Below are 26,715 nucleotides of genomic sequence, written 5' to 3' on the forward strand. Positions count from 1 at the left end.
CACAAACGAAAACACCTACTTCCAGGTTTGCAGCGTTCTTAGTTATTCATAAACTAAGCTGTTCTTAAACCAAGGTACCACTAGATTCACTTAGGAATTCGAATTAGCAGGGTTTGCAAAAAACAGAATAAGGAATGTTTTACATTACCTAGAAACAGAGTTAGGAAGAGCAGAAACTCTTTTTTGCCATCTTTTCAGGGTTATTGGGGTAGGGTGGACACACTGCTGCCCAATACCAGGTGACAATAAAAGTAAATTTGTTCATAGATCTTTATCTATAGGCTTTTCTCTGTTCCAGTGGGAGTATTTTAAAATAGCTTTTTGTGTGAACCACACAGCCAAGTCATGGACCCCCTAATTTTGATATCTCTGTGGTAGCTTTTGGTACGTGAATGGTGTCACGGACTCCCGTGGTGGGTTATGCAGACCCCCTGGGGTCCCCGACCACCAATTGGGAACCACTGGTCTATGCTGACCGGTAGTGGCTTTCCAGGATTTCAGACAGGGCACATTCCCAGCTTTACCTGGTGATCTCAAGATTAAACCTGGGGCCTTTTGCATGCAAAACTGATGCTCTACCAACTGAGCTATGGCTCTGCCTTGTGGAGATGCATGCAGGTGTCCTTAAAGGATGGGTGTACTTTTGAAGATTCTGGGGGTTCCCTGGGGAGCGGGGTGGGGAGATCGCTCTCTGAATGAATGTTCATTGATGCTGAAGACTTATGTGCTCTATGTACGGATTAGCGGCGATGACAAAAGCAAAGCCCGGTTTGGCGCGCCCTGTTTCATTAACACGAAGGGATCGTGTAGATGCCTTGCCGTGAATAAGCCCGCTTGGGCTGTGATCTTACACAGGAAGCCCCATGGAGCGGATCAGTAAAGGTGTGGCCGTGGGATAGTTCTAAAATATACGGTGCCCCTCTCCAGTCCACGTCCCTCTACCAAATATGCCCAACGAAGTCTGTCCTAAACCTACTTACTTGGAAGTAAACCCCGCTGAAGCCAACGGGGCTTACTTCTGAGTAAGCGCGGCTGGGTGCACTGGAGAAGGCAAGCCGGGGCCAACGCGCCGGCGCACCTGCAACGCGGGTTGCACCGAGGCGCCGCGCGTAAAAGGGAGAAGAGAAGCCAAGCTGCAGCTGCCGCTTCGCCCGGGCCGGCTCTTCCTCCCTTCCGCGTCGGGGCGGAGAGCGAGCGAGCGGGAGGCGGAGCCGGGGAGGCCGCGCGTTGCTGCTGCCGCCGGCCTCCAGGAGGGGACCAACAAGGAGGAGGTGAGTTTCCCCCCACCTCTGGGTGGGGTGAAGAGCCAAGGCCGCGGCGCGAAGAGTCGAGCTGGGCGGGAAGGGGAAGGGCGCCGGGCGCGTTGGCCGCCTCGGCGCCGTAGCTCCACAGAGCAAGGCGGGCAGGCGAGAAGACCAGAGCAGCGGGCCCAGGGCGCGCGCAGGCCGACGGGCGGCGAGGCGCTCAAGCTGCAAAGAGCCGCCTTGGCGAGGCTGGCCGGGGAGGACGCGAGGGAGGGACGGGCTGGAGGCGGGGGCACGTTACTTGGGCGCTCCGCGTGAGAGGCGAGAGGCGGCCCCCTCGGCGCTGGCGAATATGCATATGAAAGGAGAGCGAGGGAAGGAGGCGGAGCGGGGGGAAACGCGAGTCTCCCCGGAGGCGCCTCTCCTCTGCCAAGACCTGCAGGGACCCCTGTCGTCGGGCCCAGTAGTTACTGGCTGGCCCAACATCCGAGGTCGACGGAGCGCCCGCCCGGGAGGCTTCCAAGCCAAGCTCCCTCCCCGAATAACCCCACTCCTCTGCCCCTTGCCGGGCGCTGCCTCTTCGTGGGCTTCGAGGCGCGGACGTTTGCATTCGGCGATGAAGCAGGCTTAAGTTGCAAGAAAGAAAAGAGCGTTCCGGAGCACGTGCAGAGTGCTTTCCCGTGTTAAGCACCAACACCCACATACTGCGATTTAGTAGCTTCTGGGTCAGAGGGGCGAGGCTTCCTGGCAAGCTCGAGGTTTAATCGCTCATTTTAGAAATAAAAAGCACTGCGAGGGGGTGGGCTTTGAAGGACAATAAACCTCCGCAGTGGAAAGCAGTGGTGAGTTTTTATGGGGAGGGAGAGTAGCTTGAGTGGGAGAGCACCTGCTTTGTATGAAGGGTCCACATAGACCCTCTTGCAGATCCATAGAGGGCTGGGCAGCTTCCAGCTTCTTAGGCCCCTAGTAGTAGTAGACATAATTATTATTATAGTAGTAATAATAATAATAATAATAAATAATAATAATAATAGGAGACACAAAAGTAAGTTTCCCAAAAGGAGTGAGTGGGTTATTTATATAATCAGCTAATCTGAAGACACACATTCATGGCTGTCCAATCTTGTGCTGTCAGAACTGATACATTTTTACTAAAATGACAAAATCTGTGTCCGTTGACAAACGCACATACACACACTTTACCAAATCACATCTCTTACTTGCTAAAAAAAAATCAGCTCTAAGCTGAGAGTGGGTGTCACATTTTAGTGTGATGTGCATAGTCGCAAAACTTCTCAAATGCCAAAAAATTAACAAGTGTCTAAATGTGAGTTCTCCTTTGAGCTTGAGGCCTAGACCAATGGCCCTCCTGGCTCACTCTCTGCTTGATTCTGGTCTAAAGTTCAACCCCAGGTATCTCCAGTTAGAAGGATCAGGTAGTAGTGGGTGATGAGTAAGACCCGAATAAGACTCTGAAAAGCAGGAGCCAGTCAAAGTGCTTGCTGAGCTTGAGAAATAGTCTGGGATGTTAAGGCAGCTTCCTGCTTACTGTTTATGTAGTAGAATAAATCAAACACTGCTGCCCCAACCTTTCTCATGCTGGGGTTCCTTAGGACATACAGTATTAAAGGGGCATTTGCTGAAGGTTTCTGTTTTCTAAATTTATGGAGATTCTCCTTTTACCAGTTAGTAGTAGGCAAAGATTCCTGTAGACAGAATGCAGAACCTCTGTAGACCAGCCCAAAATGGTGTCATAGAGTTGAATTCTAAAAGATTCCATTTCTTCAGGAACTGATTCATGAGACAAAACCTGGTCTGCTTGGGTATGGTGGTTGAATATTCAGCATTTTGCATGTAGCGGAGCAGAAATGTGATTGCTGGTTTGCAACTCAGCACAACAAAGTTGCTGATAGTGGAACTGGGAGGTGGGTAAAGTACACAGGCAACTTGCAAGTTTAAAGTTTGTTGGCACAGTCCCAGTGCCATTTTTCAGCAAATAGCAAATGCACAGACCCATTGATTCCATAGCCACAATATTCTACGTTGAGGCATCCTGATTCAGAGGTTTGAATGCTGCTTTCTTTCTTAAAGGCCCCACCCTCTCACTATATATAAGGGTCTGGTGACTTCTGTTTCAGTGTATCTGAAAAGTGTGCATGCACACGAAAGCTCATACCAATGACAAACTTAGTTGGTCTCTAAGGTGCTACTGGAAGGAATTTTTTTATTTTATGTAAATTTATGTGGATGCATGTTGTTGGGCAGGTAATAAATATTAGTGGGCCTTCAGAAATAGCTATTGTGTGTGTTACTTTGGAGAATATCCTGTTGTGTATCTTATGACACAAAGGAAATGGCATTCAGAGTGAGAACTAAGAGGTTGCTGACCCAAACGGAAATGGAACAGCAGTAGAAGCCCTGCTCATTTGACATAAGATGTATTCATGCCTAGGAGTAGGACTATAAACACACCTCCCATCCATGTACAGTATTCCTACACAACTATAACAGACCTATGCGTAGACCTGGGACAATACAAAATGCGTAGAGAGATCCCACATACATTCAAGTAGTGCAGGTGGAGGTTCTGTTCACAACTTGGGATGAATGAGGAGTTGCTTGAAAACCTCAAACGCAGAGGAACCCACCACTCCTCTAGGTAATTGGTGCCATTACTGAATTGCTATAAGTGTCAGGTTGTTTCTATTGATGCTTAACCAAAGCCCTACCCCCTTGTAACTCAAACCCCTGTAGATCTTGTTCTGCCGTCTGGAGCATCCGAGAACAAGGGCTTGCCCTCTTTTATTTGACAGCCTTCAGGTATTTGAGGAGTACTACCATGTCATTCCTCAGTCGTCTGCAGGCTATAATCATGTGCACATGGTTGTGCAACTGGACATAAATCAGCTAGCTTTGGCCATACAAGTAAAAAAAAAACCCTCTTAAAATGAATCCATATTGAGGGGAGTGTCTCTGTTTCAACTGAGTGATATTTGGCAAGTGTGCACAGATCTGTTAACACATAACACTGTGACAATGGGAATAGCAGACTGGAGGGAAATATTTGAGGTGTAAATATATGCACTTTCTTCAAGGGAAGAGGGGTGGCGTTTGGAAGTTTCTATCCTGCACATAAATAGTTCTTGGATGCTAACCACACATTGTTGGCTTCGATCTTAGCGCAGTGGTCAAGAATAAAGGAGAAGCAGATTGCAGCCTAGTGTATTTCAGTGGCTTGGTATAATTCAATAGAGCTGTTTTATTGGACTCTATTAACCTGGTTAACCTTAAGCCTTAGCCATGGCAGGAGTTTCATATAAGAACCCATATGTAAAGTGCAATATTGAATTTTAATTAGAGCTTTTAAGACATGAAGTGGAATGAATTCTACCCAATTCTTCCTCCTCACTTCTAATGTACATTTCTTCCCTTAGAAGCTTAGGCTTGATAAAATACTGTGTGGAGGGGAGAAAGTATATTTTCACGTGCCGGCATAATTTTAGCTAGTTTGGAAAAGCACAATGAGAACATTTCAATATGTTCCATTTCAGTTTGCGATTTAATCACAATTGTATGTTTACCAGTTTGGCACCCAGTCTGGACACCAATTGGTGTTGGTAAGGATTCTTGTGCAATTTTTAATTTTTACTCCCCCTAGAATTTTAAATATAAAACTTTTAATAACCTCTTGGGATTTAGAATAATGTACACACGTTAGCTAGAAGTCCCGTTTTAGAGTGCCTACTGAAAGTTTTATATACTTCAGAAAAATTGCTGTTCAGTGCAACCTGAGAATGATTGGTATGAGCTTAATTTTTAAAGTTTTTTTGTGTGCAAAAAAACCCTCTTAATTTTAAGAAGTTGACCGTGGCCTGAGCTGGAAACTTGAATTACAGTCCTAAACTGCTGCTGAATCAGTGCAATGTCGTATCCTATTCCTAGTAGGTATCCTGTGCTCTGCCAAGTTTTTAATTCTACTGTTTCATGTTTATGCTGCACATGGAAGGTGTCAGATCCCATGATGAGCATGGGAGTAGGCTTGGCACTGCTGTCACCGTTGCCACCCATGTCATGTTCCCCCTTACTACTTGCGTGTGACTTGCAGAAGACGTTTCTGCAACTGTTGTACAATTGCTCTTTCTCATCTCATTTGGTCTAACCCGAGGTACCACTGTATACTGTCCAGGAAAGCCTATTGAACAAGAACAATGTGTTTCTAGGAAAACAAGAAAAGCGACGAGATGTTTTCACGTGTGGGGGGGCCCTGTTATGAAATACAGTTCTTAGGCTGAAGTGTTGACTGCTCATGCTTTGCACCAGCAGCACAATGTCAAGATATATTGTATGCTGCTTCTGGGCTGATGTCTCTCCAGAGGACGTTTGAGTCAGGCACTTTCCTGTGGTTTTCGTGCCTCAGTTCATGCCCAAGCATACAGTTCAAAAAGATTTTGTTGCGTTTATTTGTGCATCTGCTGCCGAGAAGGGAGTTCAGAATACCACTGACTTCAGATCTTGGTAGTTTGCTAATAGAAAGTAAACAGACTTGCTTCTGTTTGGGCCCTGACAGATTTGAGACACAACAACTAGGCCACCTACTCCCCATGAACAGAAGAGCTGCCCACCTATAAATGTTATGTGGCTGAACTTTCAGAATTGCTGAGCTGTTGTTTATACACTGTTTCCAGCCTCTTCTGGAAACCTGTTGGAGCCTGGCATGATAGAAATGACTGGATGCTTAGCTGTTTTGAAGAGTATTTATGACAATGATGGATTTATTTGCCTTGAAGTATAATTTGTAATAGGCATACATAAATGAGACCGAAAGGAACTACCAGTAGGGAATTTACCTTGGGTGAAGATTTCATTTAAAATGTGGTGAATTAAATGTTTTAATTTTGTATTGCATCTTATCTAGTGAGATGTAATTTGTTTGCATACGTATGCAAAATCAAATACTACACATGCCCTAATGTCCTAATACTAGCAGCCTGATTTGAGATGTTTAATATGGACAAGATTGTTGTAAATGGACGCATAGGATTGGTTACGTAGTGGGTTACTACACATAATATTAAAGTGGTTATGCAGAATGGGAGTGACAGAATTGAAGTTGCAAGGGAGGAATAATAGAATTGTAGAGGTGGAAGGGATCCCAAGGGTCATCTAGTCCAACTCCCTGCAATGCAGGAATCTTCTGCCTAATTTGGGACTTGAACCCATGACCCTGCGATTAAGAGGCTCATGCTATGCCAACTGATCAAGCTCATTTGTAAGCCCTTGGGTGCATGCCATCAGGGGTCTTGGAGATTTGAATTCCTTTAAAGTAGCTTGGTGTTCTCTTACCACTTTCCCCCCATCTTTGGCTGTAGTTCCCTCCTTGCATCATTTATTGTGCTTTCACCAGCTTGGGCACCGCTTTTGTTTTGGATGAAGACAGAGGCAAAGCAGGTGCTGAGCAGTTCCACCTTCTCTCTGTCATCCAGTAACACTCCTCTGTCTTCTCCATGCAGAGGACTTACTACTTGCTTGTTCTTCCTTTTGCTTCAAACATAGCTGAAGAAACCTTTAAAAATTATTTTTAACCTCTCTTTCAAGCCTGAGCTCATTCTGAACTTTGGGATGCTTGACCTTCTCCCTGCAACTGTTGGTTACTCGTGCATCCTTTTCCTTTGTGATTCCCACTTTCTTCCATTTTTAAAAAATACACGCCCTTCTTAATCTCAGCTCATCTGTAAACTCCACACCAGTTTCCTTAGATGCCTCCTGCTTTTCTAGTTGGAATTTTCTGGTTTGGGGGTTTCAGTATTTCACCTATAAGAAACTCTCATCCTTCTTGGACTCCCCTCTCTTTGCATATTTCTGACCAAGGGATCTCACTTAGTAGTTCCTTCAGCTTTTTGAAATCTGCCGCCTTAAAGTCCAGAGTGCATGTCTGACTACACTCTCCCTTTCCTCTGTATCATGAAATCCAAGAGGGCATGATGATCACCTCTTCTCAAGGTTCCCAATATTTGCCCGGTACATGTCCAGGAATGAGACATCATCCTAATGCAGAGCTGTGGAGATATTTGCAGAGGACATTTGTTGCGTATTTCCCTAGTGGGTTCCACACCTGAATGTTAAGATAGGTTGGGGAAAACCGGCTCAGAGGGGTATTTGCAAAGGAGAATTCATAGGTGTGGTTTAAACCTCTCCTCCAGTTTGCTATGGGTTGGAACCACATGTTTTCCAAGATAGCATCTCACATTTAAACCTGAGTTTAGGACTGTCAGGAACCTGTGTCGTTGCCAGTGCAGTGCTTTCTGATACTTCAATTGATTTTCACCTTGAGGAGAAGTTGGTTCATTCTTTGGTTTCTAGATTCTTAACATGGAGGCCTCCAGAAACCACAATAAGACTGTGAATGCATTTATAACGCAGCTTTACTGCTATAAGTACAGAACTTTTAGTGTTGCCTTGGTAGATATGTCTCAAAAGTAAATGTCTTAAATATACACCTTAACCATATTGCTGTGGATGAGATGTGAAAATAAAAATAAATGTGTGAATATCCAACAGACTGACACGGATTGCTTTACATTTTCAACATTGCATCTTCTGACTGCTAGTCTGAAAAAAAGAGATTATATATACATTATGTATATATAACTTTGTACAAAGTTGTAAGCTAGGAAAGGGAGATACAAATCTTTTAGTTCGGGATCCTCTACTTTCTGAAGCTTTACGTTAACACACTGATGTAATTTGGAGGCGATGAACTGCTTCCAGAGGGTGAAAAGCTTGTAGAACTCCACCTTTTGTCTTCTTCTAACAAATGCCATAAGGGAGATCATTGTTTTGTTTTGTTTTTCCTAGGGAAGCGGAGTTTTTGAGGCAGTGATTTGCTCAAGGCCACCCAGAAAGTGTCTGAACTTGGCCCATCAACACAGTTTTCCAGGTCAAAGTCCAGTACGCTGTTTGGACCCCACCAAGGGCTCTATTGGAAGATTTAAAGCAACCTTGCTTTGCTGTTTTGACCCAACAACATGTAAAAATCTCTAAATTAATATCCTTCAACACTCTCTGTGGCTTGCAGGGTTTGTTATATATGGTTTATATGCTGTGGAGTTGGATGCCCCAAGGGGAAATCTTGGCCATATTTTGTGAATACAAAAGCTTGAGGTCTTTCTAATATAAACTTTCAGAAAATTTGCCTTTGACCTTGGTTGTCTACTGGACTGCAATTTAATACACAGTGACCTTCTCATTCCAACCTTGCGCATAGTTTAAGGTAAATCAGAGTTTTCCCAAATAAACAATTACATGATCTTTCAGCTTAACAAGAACAATTTCCTGTCTTGATCTTGCACTTAACCTCCCTCCTCCCCTTTAAAGGAACAAAATGCTTCTGTTGTCATAAATTCCTTTTGTTTTTGGATATGATTTATAGTTGCAGGGTTACATGGCCCTGATCATTGTTGCTGGCAATGCTTTAAAAATTAGTCTCACTTCTGCATAAAACTATTAGCTTTCTTTTAAAATTTAATCTTCAGGCTCCTTGTAAAACAGATGGCCGTGTTAGATGTTTAACTGCAAAAACTGCAAATTAGGAGACTATTTGAATGTTTGGTGTTCTCAGAACTGGACTGGACACATTTGTAATGGAGTTGTTTAGGATGGTTAAGAAATATAATCATTCACTCACTTTGAGATTGTGTGACCTTGGCAGCCAATTTACATGTGTCTGCCCTTGATTCCTTAATAGTTTGTGCTTAAAAACATCCTTAAAAATGTTAAAACAATGCACAATATTTTAGGAGGTCACAGTAGCCTCCAGGGTATTACGACCAGTGATAGGACATGCCATTTTGTACAGTATTGCAATCGTTGATGCTTCCTTAGTGCAGCAGGCAGACAGGCAAGCGCTGATGTTTTTAAGACTGGTATGTTTGTCAATCTTCATCACAGATTTATTGAACAAAGTGTTGAATGTTTCAGTGTATTTGAGGCTGTAAATCCCTTCTTCAGGGCAAACCTATTTGCCAAGTGTACCCAGAGTTGATTGTGAAGCTTTTCTATAAGCTGCCCTGAGAACATGGCTATCGGGTGGCCGAAAAAACCAAAACCAAATGCATTGGCCCTTTTCTTGGTTTAGATCAATATTCATATTTTCCAATTAGTATATTTCATAAAAACACATACTAATTGCTTGCTTTAATAATTAAAAACCTACCTGTTTGCAGCTAAATAGATTCTTTTATACCAGAAGGGTGCAGGATACGAAAGATACCTTTTGCCCCACAAATGGAGATGCGGCCAGGTTTGAGGGGACCCTGGGCATGTTGCCCTCAGCACCATGTTGCCCCCTGTGCCCCTCTGATGCTAATTTATTGATGCAGTCTAGCAGTAAATTAGAGGAGTGGGTAGAAGGATGAACCAAGTTCTTTCCTTGCCTCTGCTCCTTCTCCATTTGGCTCTCCTTCAACAGGCAGCCCATTAGCCTGTTTCTCCTCCTCTTTTCCTGGTGTTCTCCTTCCCTTAATTTCAGCGGTCTGGAACCAGCCAAAAGTAAAAGCATCTGGTTGTGTGGGTTTTTTTTTTTTGTATGGGGTGGTTGGGAATCAGCACAGCACTTGAACTTAATGGTTTATGTTGAGTTTCTTTGTTTGCCTCCGTGTATAGTTGTTTACGTGACCCTCTAAAATTGTTTTTTAGAGCCCTATAAGGAAATAATATGAAGATTACAGAGATCTAGATACAACTTTCGACAGGCAGATTTGTCGTGATGCTGACTCTCTGGCTTTAAATGTTTACTAACAGGCAGGAATAAAATATAGTTGCTTTAAAAAAACAATTGGAGGATTGTAGGGTGGAGATTTCCTTGGGACCTGAATTTGCAAATTGACACTATTCTGGCTAGAGCAGGACGGTTGGAAGTTAAGGTAGATCTGACATCACAGTGTTCTGAATGTGTTTTAATTCCACAGAGAAATCATATTGTGTTTTCCTTGGAACAAACAGTCCAAACTTCTATTGAAGGTTATGTTCATATGAAGTTTACTCCTTAGCAAGTACACACAGGATTTCAGCCAAAGCCTCTTAATGTAACTTCATATGAAGTTACATTAAGAGGCTTTGGCTGAAATCCTGTGTGCACTTACTAAAGAGTAAATCCCATTGAATTTTGTGAGAGCCTTGCTTCGGAGTAAACAGGCGTAGTCTTTGGCTGCATGTCTGTGCCTTTCTTTCTTTCTTTCTTTCTTTCTTTCTTAGAACTTTTAACTCTAGTTAAATGTTAAAACTGTATCCACTAAAACATGAAGTTCTGCTGCTATTAGTAGCCAAAGTTGGTCAGTATTATTATTATTTTAGCTTTTTGTTTCTTCTTATTAGCTACGGTACATTCCCAATAACTTTCATGCCATTTACGTCACTTTCCTGCTGATGATTTGCAGCAAGGGAGATGAAATGGGCAGCTGTTTTTATCAAAATCCAGTTATAATCCACCTTTGGGGGGGAAAAGGCAGAAAAGCAGGAATTTGTTTGTTTGTTTGTTTGGCCTGATTTTGAGTGTTTTTAGCTGCTAGGTTTGTTTTGAGTAAAAAATAAAAAAGGATTGCCTACTTGAAAATAAAATGGACTTTCTGCATTCCACTCTTATTTATTTATTTATTTCAATTCAATTATCGCCACTTTTAGGCTATGTTGGCACAGTGTCCTGGAAGTGTCACCAAGAAAAAATGTCAAGGGACATTGGTACTGTTGGGGTTGCTTCACATGAGGGCAGTGGTCTGCTTGATTTACCAGTTGAAAATCTAGACTTTCTGTTAATGAAACCGGCAGTGATGGATTTTAAATCACAAAAAACATTCCAAAGGGTGTTCCATTTCAAGTTTCTGAAGGCCACTGCCCATGTTACAGTTTAACGTTTCAGACTACCCTAATCTTTGTGTAGAAAAGAAGAGAGTAAATGCCATACTGTATTATACAACCCATGGCACAAGTAATTCTTTATGCCGTGATATTTTTTTTAATGCCAAATTCTCTAGTCTGGCATAGAACTGATACAAGAGGTATTGTAATGTGTATATTACATTTATTGTTATGTATATTTTGGCGTTTTCTAGTAGTTAACCAAAATCCTCACGGTCTCTTGTGAATGCCGGCACCTTTTGTATTTTTAACAAAATGGTGGTTGAGTCGTCCCCCGTTCCCAGAAGAGTGTTTATTCCTTAACTTGGCTATTTTTAACCACTTGCACGGTGTTCATCTTTTCTTCCCTGTCTAAATGGTTTAATGAGGGATTATCTTTTGTATACTTGTTAAAATGAATAATCAGTAGGAGAAAACATTGCAGAAATAAACAAGAAATGGTTGGAGTTTGCTCTGTTTAACTGAGACAAGTTATTTCATCCATCTTCAGTGTTCCTTAGCAACGCGGAGTAGTCTTACCCAGGGCACTTTCACATCTTTCTTCAAATATAGCTTTGGTAATGTTTTATATGACCTGAAGTTCGTCCATCTGTCCTGAAGCTCCCAATGTTTTTCCATTGCTTTCAATGATCAAATGATCTTACGTGCCTCCTTTCAGCTTAATAATGCACAAGTTGACGAGAGAATCATTTCACATGTCAGGTTTTTCAAGAGTTCTGGGAAATTACTTGCGGTTGTGTTTAGCAAAGCTAAAAGTTATTGAAAATGTGTTACAATTTCATAATGAAAGGAGTAAGAAAAAATATTAGCTTGGAAACAAGCTAAATATTTTCTGATAGCCCTAGCCTCAAGGGGGATTCTGGGATCGCTTGTAATAAAGGGATAATTTTGATATCTTTTGGTCAATGGACTAGGACTCTGTTTAGATAATAATTTTTTGAAAATGCAGGCTTTATGCAGATTGTTACATTATCAAATTGTCTGAGTGTCAACAGTGAGTTTATTTACAGCCAGTGCTTTCATTGTTTCTTCATAGATTTAGGAAACTTGTTCTCTTGCATATTCCTTCTTAACAGATCAAAGGATATCTAAACACCCGATAATCCTGCTTTCCTCTTCTTGCTTTACATTTTGCTAATGTTCGTAAAACTGATTCTGCTACTTGCACTTGTGGATCTCTGATTAGACTGTGGCTAAACTCTACTTATTTAACTGAATAATGAAGTTGTTGCTGGGGTGGGCATGATGTCACACAGATACTGCTTTACATGGTTCTCCAAGGTGGCCATATCAGCATAATGGCTACTGCCAATCTTCAAAACTAAGGTTGACGAAAAGAATATTTTCCAGTCTCTGTGACACACATAACTCCACCACGGGCATCAGTTTAAAGTGTCCTCCACTTGGCAGCCATTCTCTTACGGTAATATCTCCCCGTGGTCTATATGTGAAGCAGAATGAGATGATGAAGGTCCAAGGTCATAGGCACCAGCTCCAGGGTGGCGAGGCTCTTCGGACAATCTTTTTTTTGAGAGAGAGAGAGCCGACCCCCGCATTGTTGAGGCCAAACATGGAGCCAGGCGTGGAGCATCAGGACATCGCATCAGGCCCCCTCAGTATTCTTTGATGGCGCCTCTTTCCAAGGTGGTCTAAACCACTAATAGCTCAGAAGGTCGGTGGTTCGAATCCCTGCGACGGGGTGAGCTCCCGTTGCTCTGTCCCTTCTCCTGCCAACCTAGCAGTTTGAAAGCACGTCAAAGTGCAAGTAGATAAATAGGTACCGCTACAGCTCGAAGGTAAATGGCATTTCCGTGTGCTGCTCCGGTTCGCCAGAAGCGGCTTTGTCATGCTGTACGCCGGCTCCCTCGGCCAATAATGCAAGATGAGCGCCGCAACCCCAGAGTCTGTCACGACTGGACCTGATGGTCAGGGGTCCCTTTACCTTTATACTGTAGTTCTTAACTGTGTTGCAAAACTAACTTTTTTCATCATAATCAAGAAGAGCAATTTTCTGTCCTAGTCATTTTGTGTACTTGCTATGAAAGAGCAATATACAAGTTCTAACATAAAAATTTCAGGCTTCGACCACACAGCTCCCCCCCCCCCGAAAGTGATCCTATTTGACTTTGAGGGTAGTGTCATGATACGGAGTTTATATGGAAAAAAACATATCTGCGTATTTGTGTTCATGAGTTTCGAATTGAAGTATAGTTTTTTCTTTTTTTAAAAAAATAATTCCTGCTATAGAACCAAATGTTTAGCTTCCAGATTGATGCTGCTTTTGATTTGCAATGTCTATGGGAACCATTCACACCTAACTGTTTGAACCTGTCCACTTCCTCCTGCCTGTTGTCCAGCTAGCATCAAATCTCCATATAAGCGTTGCTTTCCTTAAGTGTAATATTTATTAGTTCGGATATATTGGCAAGGATGCCAAGAATCCTGCAATAAGCAAAGAAGGGATGCATATACTTCATGTCATTTCCAGATGTTTTTGTTAAATTTTAACCAGCTGTCTTTACCTGATTACAAATACGTGATTAAGTGGTGAAAGCACAACCCATTTTAAGCACCAGAGTGAAACTTGACTTAGGATTGGCTTGAGCATATGGTGGTACTACTAATTTTTCCTGGGGTTTCACATTTGCCCACTTCCAATTCCTGAAACTTCTGCTGATTATGGAATCCCCCCCAAAGGACTGCTGCAATCTTAGCAGTGTGGGAATAATGGGTTATGAGTGTGCCCCTTCCTGATCTCGGAAGCTAAGCAGAGTCAGGCCTGGTTGGTACTTGGGTGGTAGACTGACTGGGAATACTGGGAGCTGTAGGTTTGGGTCAGTCCAGATAGCTCTACTGGTTAGAGTGTGATGCTGATAAATGCCAAGGTTGCAGGTTTGATCCCCGTATGGGACAGCTGCATATTCCTGCATTGCAAGGGGGTTGACTAGATGATCCTGTGGGTCCCTTCCAACTCTACAATTCTATGATTTTATGAAAGGATGTTTGTGGGTAGGAAACCCTCACTTCCAGACAAGTTCAGTAATTGGCATCTCAATTTTCTGGCCTTAGAAACAAAGAGCTGATTCCTTCAAATTTTCCTCTTAGAAAGCTTTCTGTCCTTTACTGAGTTGCTTCTGTCAATCTTCACATAGCTGGATTAAGATGGGAAACCAGAGGCCTCTGTTTAGAAGGGAGATATGGAAAGAGCTGTGGGAAGGAAAAGGTGTTATTTGGAATGGAACCATACAGAACATTTCTTTCAGAAATTACTGTATTTCATGCACCAACTGATGTTAGACCTTGCTATTTTTTTATTCTGCAATGGGCATTGCTTTGCCTTTGCCTTTCATATAAGTAAATCCTGTATTTTATAATTAAATCTTTTAAGGCCAGGGAGTCATATTGTCTTAGCTGTTTAAACTTAAGGTATTTTGATAATGCCTTTATAGCTGCTGTTTCCAAATGTGGGCTTGAAATGTTAGCAGTAACACTAGGTTTATTTCCTACCTCAAGAAATGAAGGAATTCTCTGGCTGCTCCATTGTTCAAGACTGCTCAATCCAATCAAATTGAGTTACTAACTGTTGGCTAACTGAATGATCCTAAACACATTTACGTAGAAGTAAGCCTCGTTGAGTTTCTTTAGGAACACTGCCTGAATATGTCAAAGTTCCTCTTTGAAATTACGTCCAAATGTTTTTTAACGAAAACATGTAACTTATTACTTTCTGGCTTTTAAAGAATTCTGCATAATAAATTGGTGACCATACTGTGTATGCAGTTAACTCTGCTCTGATTGGGGGAGTGAGCTATATTATTCAATACCTTTATTTATTGTGGGGTTTGTGTTACTGTGGATTACTTTCTAACCCTCCTTGATTATTTAAAATAAGTAGTTCGTAACCTTTCAAAAAGTGATCCTATTTAATGTTTAAACGAGGCCAGTTACTTGTTTTTAGTAAGATATATATAGTGAGATCACAAAGCGAGGCATGTAGTGTAGGTTCCTTTTTGTTAATCTCTTATTTGTTATTTCTTTGTTATTTATTAAGTGAATTTATTTATACACTGCCCTTCAAGGTTTCCTAGGATGGCTTGCATTAAAACAACAGGATAACAATTCAAAATGCAACAATAATAATCCACAAGTGTCTTTGTGGCAGTGCATGGGATTCTGTTGGTACATTTGCACTCACTGAAGGGCTTTTGAGACAGTGGGTGGCTCTTGCTATAGCAGTGATGGCGAACCTATGACACGCGTGTCAGCACTGACACGCATAGCCATTTTCGGTGACACGCGGCCCTCCCCCTTTTCCTTTTTTTAAAAGGGGAAACAATTATACATTTTTGTTATTTAAACTACAAATATCGTGAAATTATGGGTTTTTTTTCTCGAAGTGACACACCACCCGAGTTATGCTCGGTTTTTTTGGCGAATTTTGACACACCAAGCTCAAAAGGTTGCCCATCACTGTGCTATAGGAAGAGAAAAGGAAGTTACTTTCCTGATTCACCCTTCCTCCTGTAGCTACCTAGTCCACTTTCTATCCTGCCTCCCAGCTCTCTGGAGCCGAGTTTTTTTTGGGGGGGGGGAGAGGGGGAATTGGCAAAAATCCCTCCCCTCCTTCCATTAGCAGAGGCACCCACTGGATCAAAAGCCCTCTCGTGAGCCTGAGAGCATCAGTTCATTTGCACCCAGCCAATCTATAAACATGGCTGATGGTGGAGAGAATGGCCATTTGAGAGAAGAGTGGATCGTACAGCAGATCTATTCCATCTCAGAAATCTTGCATCCTGATTTCAGCGACAGCGCCCTGAAGTAGGCAGACGGAGAAGGAGCGACTTCCTGAGGTCCCTTGTTCCTTGTGGACAAAGCTAGCCCTTTGTGGCTCCTCTCAGAACAACATTTTAGAAAAAGGAATAGGGAAAGTGTAAACAGGAGACTTTTGGCTTACAGGCCAAGGCACACACACGACACACAGGCCCCTGAGGCCTGCTTCATGCTAAGCAAAGTAACAGATCTTTGTTGCTAAAGGGATTAGGGCTGCAGGATTTCTGAGGCACCATTGAGGCATTCAGCGGGCCTGAAGCTGGGGCTTTGTCAAGAGAGACCTCTGTTATAGAACTTTTGCAATTTTAAGGAATCGGGCCGTGTGTCAACAACAGAAGCCACTTTTGCTGCACTGTAGCTCTGGCGGTCCCTGCAGAGAACAGGGGGTGACTTGCTGGGCGCCTGGGAGGGCAGAGTGCCAGCCAGACAAGGCCCAGTCGAAGGCTTGGTGCCCGCAGTGGTAATTTGGTCTCTTAGTTTTTCTTTATTTTTGATCTTTAACATTAATTCAACTCCAGAGTCCGATTCCTGATCTTTTTTGGGTTTTAGAAATATAGGCTATATAGGATTTTTGATAAAAATTTGACCCTATAAACATGGCGGATCGTCATGTTTGCTCAGCCAGTAATTAATATTAAGAATCGCTGTATTGATTTGCTTGAGGTATTGTGGAACTGCTACAGAGGGTCGGATTCCGATGTTGAAATGAGTTTTGCATTTTGAAAAACGTGTTAATAACTATTTTCAAGAGGCCTAAGTGGTGCTTGTTGTGGTACGTCAGCGGGGAGGAATCTGTGACCCTCCAAATGTTGGACCACAGCTTCCGTTATCTGTAGCACTGACTATGTTGACTGAGACTGATGGAAATTGCCCCCAAAATATATGGGGAACCACAGGTTCCCCACCATTGTGATATATGAAGCAGGAAGTGGGCCAATTTGGCCACCTGTTAATGAATCAGAATCAAAATGCCTTGTTGAGGGACGTATTCCAGGCTAAGCATCAAGGAACTTTTTTGTACATCACCCTGTCTGGTGGACTTCAATCTTGGCCATAGAGGTGTCTAAGGGTGCCATGTTGGAAACCCCAGCACTTTAGGAAGATTGATGCCCTAGGACAGGCACCCCCAAACTGCGGCCCTCCAGATGTTTTGGCTTACAACTCCCATGATCCCTAGCTAACAGGACCAGTGGTTGGTATAGTACTTCGTACTTCAATGTTATTTCTGTGAAGGGAGTAGGGGTCTTGTTTTCTTCTAGTGACCCACCCTGATGGATGTGTTTGGATAGGAACACATAGGATCTAGAGAGGGTAATTTTGAATATTAATTTATTGTTAAATTTCTGTCCTGCCCTTCCTCCCCGAGGAGCCCAGGGTATATTGCCCTGCATAATTCTGGCTGCATTCGTTACTTCTTTTTCCTAAGATTGTCACCCTAGAATTGCTGACAAGCAACCACCGCTACGGTTCAACATTGGATTACAATACATTCTAGCAGATTTTGCAAGAATGCCCTGGCAAAAAGAGTGATTTGCTTTTGCATGCTCAGTTACCATTTCTTCTTCTGGCTTTGAGGCAGATGCACATGTCCAGAACGGCACATATGTGAAAGCCACAGCCTTTTGCTGGCAATGTCAGTTTCTTCAACAATGCATAAGCTTCTGGGTTTTGGAAATGAAGCAAGAGACGTCAGTCGGCAATGGAGCTTAATAAATAAATATACAGGTCTGCTGTTTTTAATGATCAAAATATGATTTCCAGATTATTAATATTTTAATGGCCTAAATGCAATCTAGGGAATGTTATATTGCCAATTAATAATGTTCAAGTAATTGTTTCATCTGGAACACACATGCATTTCCTAATACACTTTTCTTTTCCCCTAACACAAGTTGCATTCCCCACCTCCACCCCCAGATCTCCAAAGGATGATGTTCCAAACCTTCCCCAAATAAAACAAAAATAGTTTCAAAGTTAGGCACAAAAGTGCTGCCAGTGGACAATACTGCTAATATTTATATGGTATTTCCCCTTGCGGTTCCCATCAATATTCTTCTTATACCAAATTTTCAGCTACCTTTAAATTTTTGATTTTTAAAAGTAGTTTTGACTATGTATGGACACCTATGGAAGGCAGCATTTCTCAAGGAAAGCTTGATTTTTTTATATAAACCCCCCCCCCCAACTACAGGTGTTTGTGGTTTGTCTGAATGTTTGCATTGCAATAATCCAATTCAGTAAATACACCCAGCATGAAATTTAACTGTGTTTTAATGTTGTGCTTAAACAAAGTTATTGACACGATTATCCACCTCATGGTGGATAATGCATACACATAAAGTTTCATTCCTTGAACATGGCAGAAAAAGTGTTGGGGGGAAATGGTGCCATTGGAGTTACATGGGAATTGATAGTGATTTGCGAAAATAAATAAAATAAAAGAGATAAATCTTATGCTAAAGATAATCCAGACTGTATTTTATGCTAAAGATAATCCAGACTGTATATGAGAGGTTCACTTAGATGAACTTTGCCCATTTGGGTATTTGCCTGGGCCCTTCAGTCCTTGGTTTCCAGCAAAGTGAAAGCTTACCATTTTGTGGGACATTTGAGATGAGGTAGAGCAGGCACTCCCAACCTTCGGCCCTCCAGATGTTTTGAACTACAATTCCCATCATCCCTGACCACTGGTCCTGTTAGCTAGGGATAATGGGAGTTGTAGGCCAAAACATCTGGATGGCCTCAGGTTGGGAATGCCTGAGGTAGAGGGAATCACTTTTTGACATGTGTATCTAATTTTGATTCTGTTCTGCTGATCTTAATTTGATTTTTGTCTGCTGTGTTAAGTTATTTTTATGACTGTTTTATTGTACTTGCGGGTTAAAAATAATACATTCTTGATAGTTCCTTTGTTAGCAGTTTTGGATGTTGTTGAAATGGAAGTGGACGGAAGTGTTCTTAAGCACAACAATCAATCCTATTTAGGTTGGGGAGCAGGGGACTCCAAAAACAACAAGCAACTCCCTCAACCAGCTAGCTACAACAAAAAAGCAAAAAACTAAAATTAAATAAAAACGAAAACTGGGAAAGCATGGGTAATGCTACACCCTTTATCTTTTCCTGCCGGTAGATAATAGTCCTTCACTGGAGGTTCTTAAGCAGAGGTTGGATGGCCATCTGTCATGGATGCTTTAGTGGTGATACCTGCATTGCTGGGGGTTGGACTAGATGACCCTTGGTGTCCCTTCCAACTTTGCGATTCTACAGTTCTAATATGCATGGCAGCACCTTGTTGGGCAGCAGCTGCTAGTGAATATTCTAAATTGAATGTATTCAGATTATCTTTTGTATTTGTACAGAACTCGGAATGTTTTGAATATGCATTTTCTGTAGTTTCTATGCTGGTTACTGCCTGAGGCAGGTCACCTGCTGCTCAGGTTGATCTTATTACAGCACTCCCGACTGAAGCAAAAGCCTGTGTGCGATTGTAGCTGAAAACGCTCCAAACCTGTCACTTAATCAGGTGCTGAAAACTTACGTGTTGATGTAGTCACAGAAAGAAATGGAAGATATGGATGAAGAGACCCAATTTCTTGACCATGAAATATGTACGGTACTTAAATTCTGAGCAACTTTTTAAAAAAGAGGTACCTTGCTCCTTTTTCTATATAGATCAGACTTTGGTAAGCTTGGCATTCCACCGTTCTGTGGTAGAGCGTGCTGCTGCCTGACTTCAGTGCTTGTCCGTATGAATAAAATCTCATATTATCATGTCTATAACTGAGCTTATTTATAAGGATGGTGTGCAGAGGAGTTGCTCTGAACGGATGCAGTGCGGTGGAACTGCTTAGTGTTAATCTAATGAACAGCATTTGTATGGGTGTGTTTCTGTCTAGCTAAATGCTGAAACAATCAATGTACCGGAACTTAGTATGTCTGTTTTAAAGCACTTGAGCCTGGATCCTAACTTTATTTTAATGAATGAAGCAGAGTGAAAAGTTCACACAACAGGGCTTTCTTTGCCATCCTATCTTCCAACAGCCTCTGTACTTCTGAGAATCTGTTCCTGGGGTTGAAGGACATTTGGGTGTGATGTTAGTGAGGGTGTGGGAGGGCTGCCAATAAAGGCACAAGTTGACACAATTTCCCCACTATTGTGAGTGGAAGAACAACTTCCATGCTCGGGTTTAGGACTGATGAGTAAAAATCAAAATTTTAAGTGAAATCGGTTCTGTTTCCTGTAGATGAAATTTGTTAAGCATATTGTATCTCTTTGCTGTTTGCAAGGCAGTGAGCTGATGACGTATTAGTAACTACTAGATGAAAGTTAAATAGTTTGCTGCCCCCCTGCTCCATAGTTTACCCTACTTAAATAGTTCAATATCTGTTGATTTAGAATCTTGTACAAATGAGCTTTTTGGAAATTTGAAAATGCTTCCTTTGTGCAAGCAGAATCCAACATAATGCTTTAAAGTGTCTAAGGTAAGGAGTTTCTGAATCATCTCGAAACATGTGGTTGCAACTTCTACAAGTACTTTCAAGATTGAAACTAGAACACAGGTTAGTGTTTCCATTTTCGTACCTGCAGTTTGCATCATCTCTAGAAAGAAAGCATTTACAGTCTATTTGTAAGGCGTATATTGAAAGCACATGCCTCAAATGTCATGCCACATGTCAGTTTAATTGAGGTATGGGAGAATCTTGACTTAACTTTTTTCTCCCCCACCTCTTAAGAGGTGCAACATTGGGTTTCCCCATTTCAAAGTAAAACAGCTGTAGAGCACATGCGGGTGCTTTTCTCTAGATGTTTGGGTGGGAGGGTTCTTGACATTTCAAATTAGTATTTCATTTCAGCAGTGTCTGCAGGAAATTTCTGTAAACGTTAATAGAGCAGATGTGGGTCATCAAAAATCTATCTTTCTGAATAAAAAATCTGACTAGTTCTGAATATCCTTTCATCACTGAACAAATTTTGAATGTGTTAAAGCAAAATGAAGTGCTGTCGGTTTTACTGCTGTAACCGGGGGTTCCATTGACATATAGGAGTGCTATGCATGCTCTATGTTTTAAGTTGTCCAGTTCATGGAGTTTCATTAGAATTGATGCCCCATTTAAGTAAACACCATGCAGGACCACACAGTGTTAGCAGGTGACTTGTGTGACAATATGAAATATTGAAAATTAACTCATAGAATCATAGAGTTGGAAGAGACCACAAGGGCCATCCAGTCCAACCCCCTGCCGAGCAGGAAACACCATCAAAGCATTCTTGACATATGCCTGTCAAGCCTCTGCTTAAAGACCTCCAAAGAAGGAGACTCCACCACACTCATTGGTAGCAAATTCCACTGTCGAACAGCTCTTACTGTCAGGAAGTTCTTCCTAATGTTTAGGTGGAATCTTCTTTCTTGTAGTTTGAATCCACTGCTCCGTGTCTGCCCCTTTGGAGCAGCAGAAAACAACCATTCTCCCCCCTCTATATATTTGAACATGGCTATCATATCACCCCTTAACCTTCTCTTCTCCAGGCTAAACATACCCAGCTCCCTAAGCCGTTCCTCATAAGGCATCGTTTCCAGGCCTTTGACCGTTTTGGTTGCCCTCTTCTGGACACGTTCCAGCTTGTCAGTATCCTTTTTGAACTGTGGTGCCCAGAACTGGACACAGTACTCGAGGTGAGGTCTGACCAGAGCAGAATACAGTGGTGCTATTACTTCCCTTGATCTAGATGCTATACTCCTATTGATGCAGTCCAGAATTGCATTGACTTTTTTAGCTGCTGCATCACACTGCTGACTCATATCAAGTTTGTGGTCTACCAAGACTCCTAGATCCTTTTCACATGTACTGCTCTCAAGCCAGGTGTCACCCATCCTGTATTTGTGCCTTTCATTTTTTTTTGCCCAAGTGTAGTACTTTACATTTCTCCTTGTTAAAATTCATCTTGTTTGCTTTGGCCCAGTTGTCTAATCTGTTAAGGTCATTTTGAAGTGTGATCCTGTCCTCTGGGGTATTAGCCACCTCTCCCAATTTGGTGTCATCTGCAAACATGCTCAGGATGCCCTCAAGCCCATCATCCAAGTCATTGATAAAGATGTTGAATAAGATTGGGCCCAAGACAGAACCCTGTGGCACCCCACTAGTCACTACTCTCCAGGATGAGGAGGAGCCATTGATGAGCACCTTCTGGGTTCGGTCAGTAAGCCAGCTAAATATCCACTGAATGGTAGCATTGTCTAGCCCGCATTTTACCAGCTTCTTTACAAGAATATCATGGGGCACCTTGTCAAAGGCCTTGCTGAAATCAAGATAGGCTACATCCACAGCGTTCCCTTCATCTACCAGGCTTGTAATTGTCAAAAAATGAGATCAGATTAGTCTGACAATGGTGTACAGCTGTCTAAAATTGACCTGATAGAGATATTGGGTTAAAGAAAAAGTAATGGGTGGCATCCAATGTTCCCACTCCAAATGCCAGTTCCAGCAGTGCCTTCAACAAACTCCATTGTGCTTTTACTTTTGTGAATAAAAGCTTATTGCAATTCGCATCTCGAGTCCTTTTCCTGACCTGTGGATGAAGCTGCATTCCTGACAGCCCCTTAACATTGTAGAGCAGAAGTATTGATTGGCACCCAATGTTCATACAGAAAGATCCCCCCCCAATCATCTATTTCTTAGATTTATATACCATTTTGTACTCTAAGGAGGTCAAGGTTCTACCCCCCCCCGTATATCTTCACAACAAACCTCTGAGGGGAGGTTGGGTTGAGTGTAGTTGTCCCAAAATCACCCAGTGAGCTTCAGGGTTGAGGGGAATTTGAACCCCCTTGTATTTATGACAGAGTTCAGAGAGAAAGAACTTTTTTCTTCCTGCCATTATGTTTGAGGAATGTGATAAAAGTCAGGGAAGTGTAATGAATGCTAATGGTAGATTAAAAATCAGCAAAACCTAGCAAGAAATTATTTTCATATATATAAAAGTATTTTGTAAGTATAAAGCAAGTGAATTGCCGTGTGTGTGTGTGTGAGAGAGAGAGAGACAGAGAGACTGAGGCTCTAAATAATGTTATTTGGAAAGTGCTAGCTCTTGCAACTGGTGTATATACCTTCCTTGACAAACTATTATCGTTAAACCTGTAGTTCTGACCAGCTTGTTCTTTGGTATTTAATACTAGCTGGTTTCCTTGTAAAAATCAAAACCCACAAATGCTTGATGAAGGGAGACTCACTGCTAGGATTCTAATAATACATTTTAAACAGGATTTTTTAAAAGTTCTAGTTATAGACCTGCACAAGGGATGTGGTTAGAATCCTGCACCTACTTAAGTGTGCATAGGTTTCAATCTTCATTGAGCTTTCATCAAGGTTTCAAGTACATATAAATAAACTTGGGGTAGCAGCTGCTGTGTTGAATTTCTATAATACACTGTAGATAAAGTATGGCTTGTGGCATTTTGATAATTTTAGAATGGATTGCCATGATGAAACAGAGCATGTAAATATCAACAACTGTATGGTTCTAATCTTGTTGAGAAATACATGTTGCATCTCATGCAGACTTAACTGCAGTGGAAGTCTTATCATTTTGTGTAATTATTCAGCAATCAGTTTCTGTATAACTTTGTATTTCCATACTGTTAATGAAAAAAATGTTTCTGTAAATATTTTTACAGAACACTGGGTGCCAAAGAAAAATGTTTTAATAGAAGTAATCATAAAGTAAATTGAATTTCTACCGTGGGATTGCATATTTGTTTCCTGGTATAGTTCTTAACAGGGACGCGGGTGGCGCTGTGGGTTAAACCACAGAGCCCTAGGGCTTGCTGATCAGAAGGTCAGCGGTTCGAATCCCTGCGACGGGGTGAGCTCCCGTTGCTCGGTCCCAGCTCCTGCCAGCCTAGCGGTTCGAAAGCACCTCAAAGTGCAAGTAGATAGGTACCGCTACAGAGGGAAGGTAAATGGCATTTCCGTGTGCTGCTCTGGTTTGCCAGAAGCGGCTTTGTCATGCTGGCCACCTGACCTGGAAGCTGTACGCCGGCTCCCTCGGCCAATAATGCAAGATGAACGCCGCAACCCCAGAGTCTGTCACGACTGGTCAGGTGTCCCTTTACCTTTATACTGTAGTTCTTAACTGTGTTGCAAAACGAAGTAAAGAATTAGTAACTTTTTTCATCATAATCAAGAAGAGCAATTTTCTGTCCTAGTCATAAAGTTTCAAATTGACAGCCTGAGAGAATATGAAATTTACCTCTATCGTCAAAGATGACAAAAACTGAGAACTCGTCATGTAGAATAGTTTTACTATATTTACCTTTATAGACAGGAAATATACACACTTCATTTATTTTCTCAGGTAGTGCGCAGGCCAGAGGCCACTTTGAACACTGGGGTAAAGCTGCTAGCATGTTTAAGGAAGTACTTGCTGTACTTCTGCATATTGTCCGAACTATAGTACAGTGCAGTACAGTGGTACCCTGGGTTACAGACGCTTCAGGTTACAGACTCGGCTAACCCAGAAATAGTACCTCGGGTTAAGAACTTTGCTTCAGGATGAGAACAGAAATCGATGTGTTAGGAAAAATCCGCACTAAAAATCCTGATGAATTTTCATGCATTCCCTCCACCCCCGAATTTTATTTGCAAATTGCTGCAAAGTGTAGATAACTAAATGTAAGCTTAGGGAAAATGAGAAACCGGAAAAAGCAAAAATGGCAGATCCTTCTGTCCTTCGTTTCAGTGTTGGTGCTCCTGGTGCAGTCATTTATATATTTAAAACACTTTAATCCTATACCAGTTGTTTCACAATATAAATATAACAGTAAAACAACACAGGGTGGGGAGAATCCTTTCTTTGCACAGTCAAGGAGGCAAGGAAGGGGGTGCACAAGTCTAGGATCTACTTCCAGTATCAAATCACATATAGGACTGAAGGAGTTGCCTTATACCAGGTCACACTATTTGAACCTGGGACCTTCTGCAGCTAGAGCATGGCCTCTGTGACCAGGTTATGGACTATGAGTGTGGGAGAGTGACCGAGACCTGTAGTTTTTATATTACTTCAAACAGTGTTCTTCACCACAGGAAAATCACCGCTTTTTCCCTTTTCGATTTGAGTAATACATCAACAGGTAATGGGTAAATGTTGACGCACAAGTGTGGGAACTAGAGGTAGAACTCTAGTTCTTTAATTTTCTTTAATTAGAATTAGTGTTTTTAGTGGGATTGCAGTAGTTTTGTACATAGGCTCGTTTTATGGCATCATATTTTCTCTCTCCAGCACACAAACACCATGTGTACAGTTTTAATGTCCACTGCACCTGGAAAGTAGGCTTTATAACTTCGCGGAAAGTCCCCCCAGCCTTTAATCAGCAGTTTTCCATATCTAAATCTGAAATACAGAGGCTGAAATCATTAGTCATTCAGTGAAGAAATGAATAATAGAAACTGCAAGAATAATGTGGAAGAAGTTTCATCTGATTGAGAAAGTAGGTGATGCCCAAATTTGTGTTGCTTCACTCTTTGTGAAGAAGCAGTTTCAATATCAGAATGAGGCCAGCCTTGCTGTGTCAAGATATAAGATATGTGTACAAAACAAAAAATTGGAGTATTTGATACCAAACTATGCAATCCTGTGCATAACCACCTACAACTAAGGCCCATTCAATACTGCTGGATGTCCAGTACATATGCCTAGGGTTGTGTACTAGTAACTTTCAGCTCTTGTTTTAATTGGAATAAGCAATTGGATGTTAGAAATCAAAGACTGGAACCCATTTGTTTATGTGTGTTCCTTTAAATTTGTGGAACTTGGATTCCTTTAATTGGCTCAAGGGATTTATACTGGGGGAAAGGCAAATAAAGAAAGTATAGCTAGTATTCTGGTGACTGAGAGGTGGTGAAGCTTGACTTCTGAAAAACTGAGAAGCCAGGTCTGCCCCTCTCTTGTTCATCATTGGGGTGATGAACATCTTTCTGCTTGCGGCTGAAGTTACTCTTGTTTCCCAACCTCCCCTTCACTCTCTCCAGGCCTTAATTGCACTTTTATTCATTCATTTAGAAAGGTGAAAAATTCCCCCTGTTAAGGTTTCCTCCATGTCCTGTGAGTTAAGAGTTAAAATTTGAAAGAAAAATGCCCTCTTAAAGGCTCATAAGATGTGCTTGTTAAGTCCTTGGAATAAAATACATCTTCCAGTATAATGGATAGTCAGATTATGAGAAGCCCACAGCAGGATATGGACAAAAAATAACCCTCCACTGCTTGTCACCCTGCAACTGATACTCAGAGGAATATTCCTTCTCAACCTGAAGGTTCTGTTTAGCTGATTTGCCTAATGCCTTTAGGCAGACCCCCATCCCAACAACCCAAACTAAGGAAATGTGTTTTTTGGGATTACTGAAAAAATTTGCGAAAATGTGGGTGGATTAGGTTCAGTGGTGATCTAGTTGACAAAGCAAGCACATCGATGCCCTGTTGAGCTTGCGTATAAGATCCTTGCAGACGGGAGATTTGAATTAATTGTGATCAATAGCCTAGAGTCCACTTAGATTCTCACTACTCTCATTGGTGCATTTTCCTGAGTCATAACAAAAGTTCTGTAATTGTCAGTGAGGGAAGATAACAGTGATTTGCTGTCCAAATCACAAGCTGTGTCATAACACTATAATAACACTATTTGCAGGTACAGTTTCAAAATGCTGTGGCATTTTTCTCACTTACGCCTTGAACTCG

General features: G+C 41.9%; 1 protein-coding gene across 12 annotated transcripts in view; it reads left to right on the forward strand.

The window, feature by feature from the left end:
• Positions 1–1,188: 1,188 nt before the first annotated feature.
• QTMAN (queuosine-tRNA mannosyltransferase) overlaps positions 1,189–26,715 on the forward strand; it is a 341,618-nt gene continuing 316,091 nt past the window's right edge. For 9 of the 12 annotated variants that reach the window (XR_015948081.1, XR_015948080.1, XR_015948082.1 and 6 more), the window contains exon 1: positions 1,189–1,271. The gene's annotated coding sequence lies outside the window, so the exon portion shown is untranslated. Of the gene's footprint in view, positions 1,272–8,099; positions 8,515–26,715 lie in introns of those variants that run through there. The other 3 variants (XM_088661774.1, XM_088661739.1, XM_088661741.1) reach the window with 3 other exon arrangements.

This window comes from Zootoca vivipara, chromosome 1 (genome assembly GCF_965207765.1).
Source record: "Zootoca vivipara chromosome 1, rZooViv2.hap1.1, whole genome shotgun sequence".
In the NCBI taxonomy this organism is placed as follows: domain Eukaryota; kingdom Metazoa; phylum Chordata; class Lepidosauria; order Squamata; family Lacertidae; genus Zootoca; species Zootoca vivipara.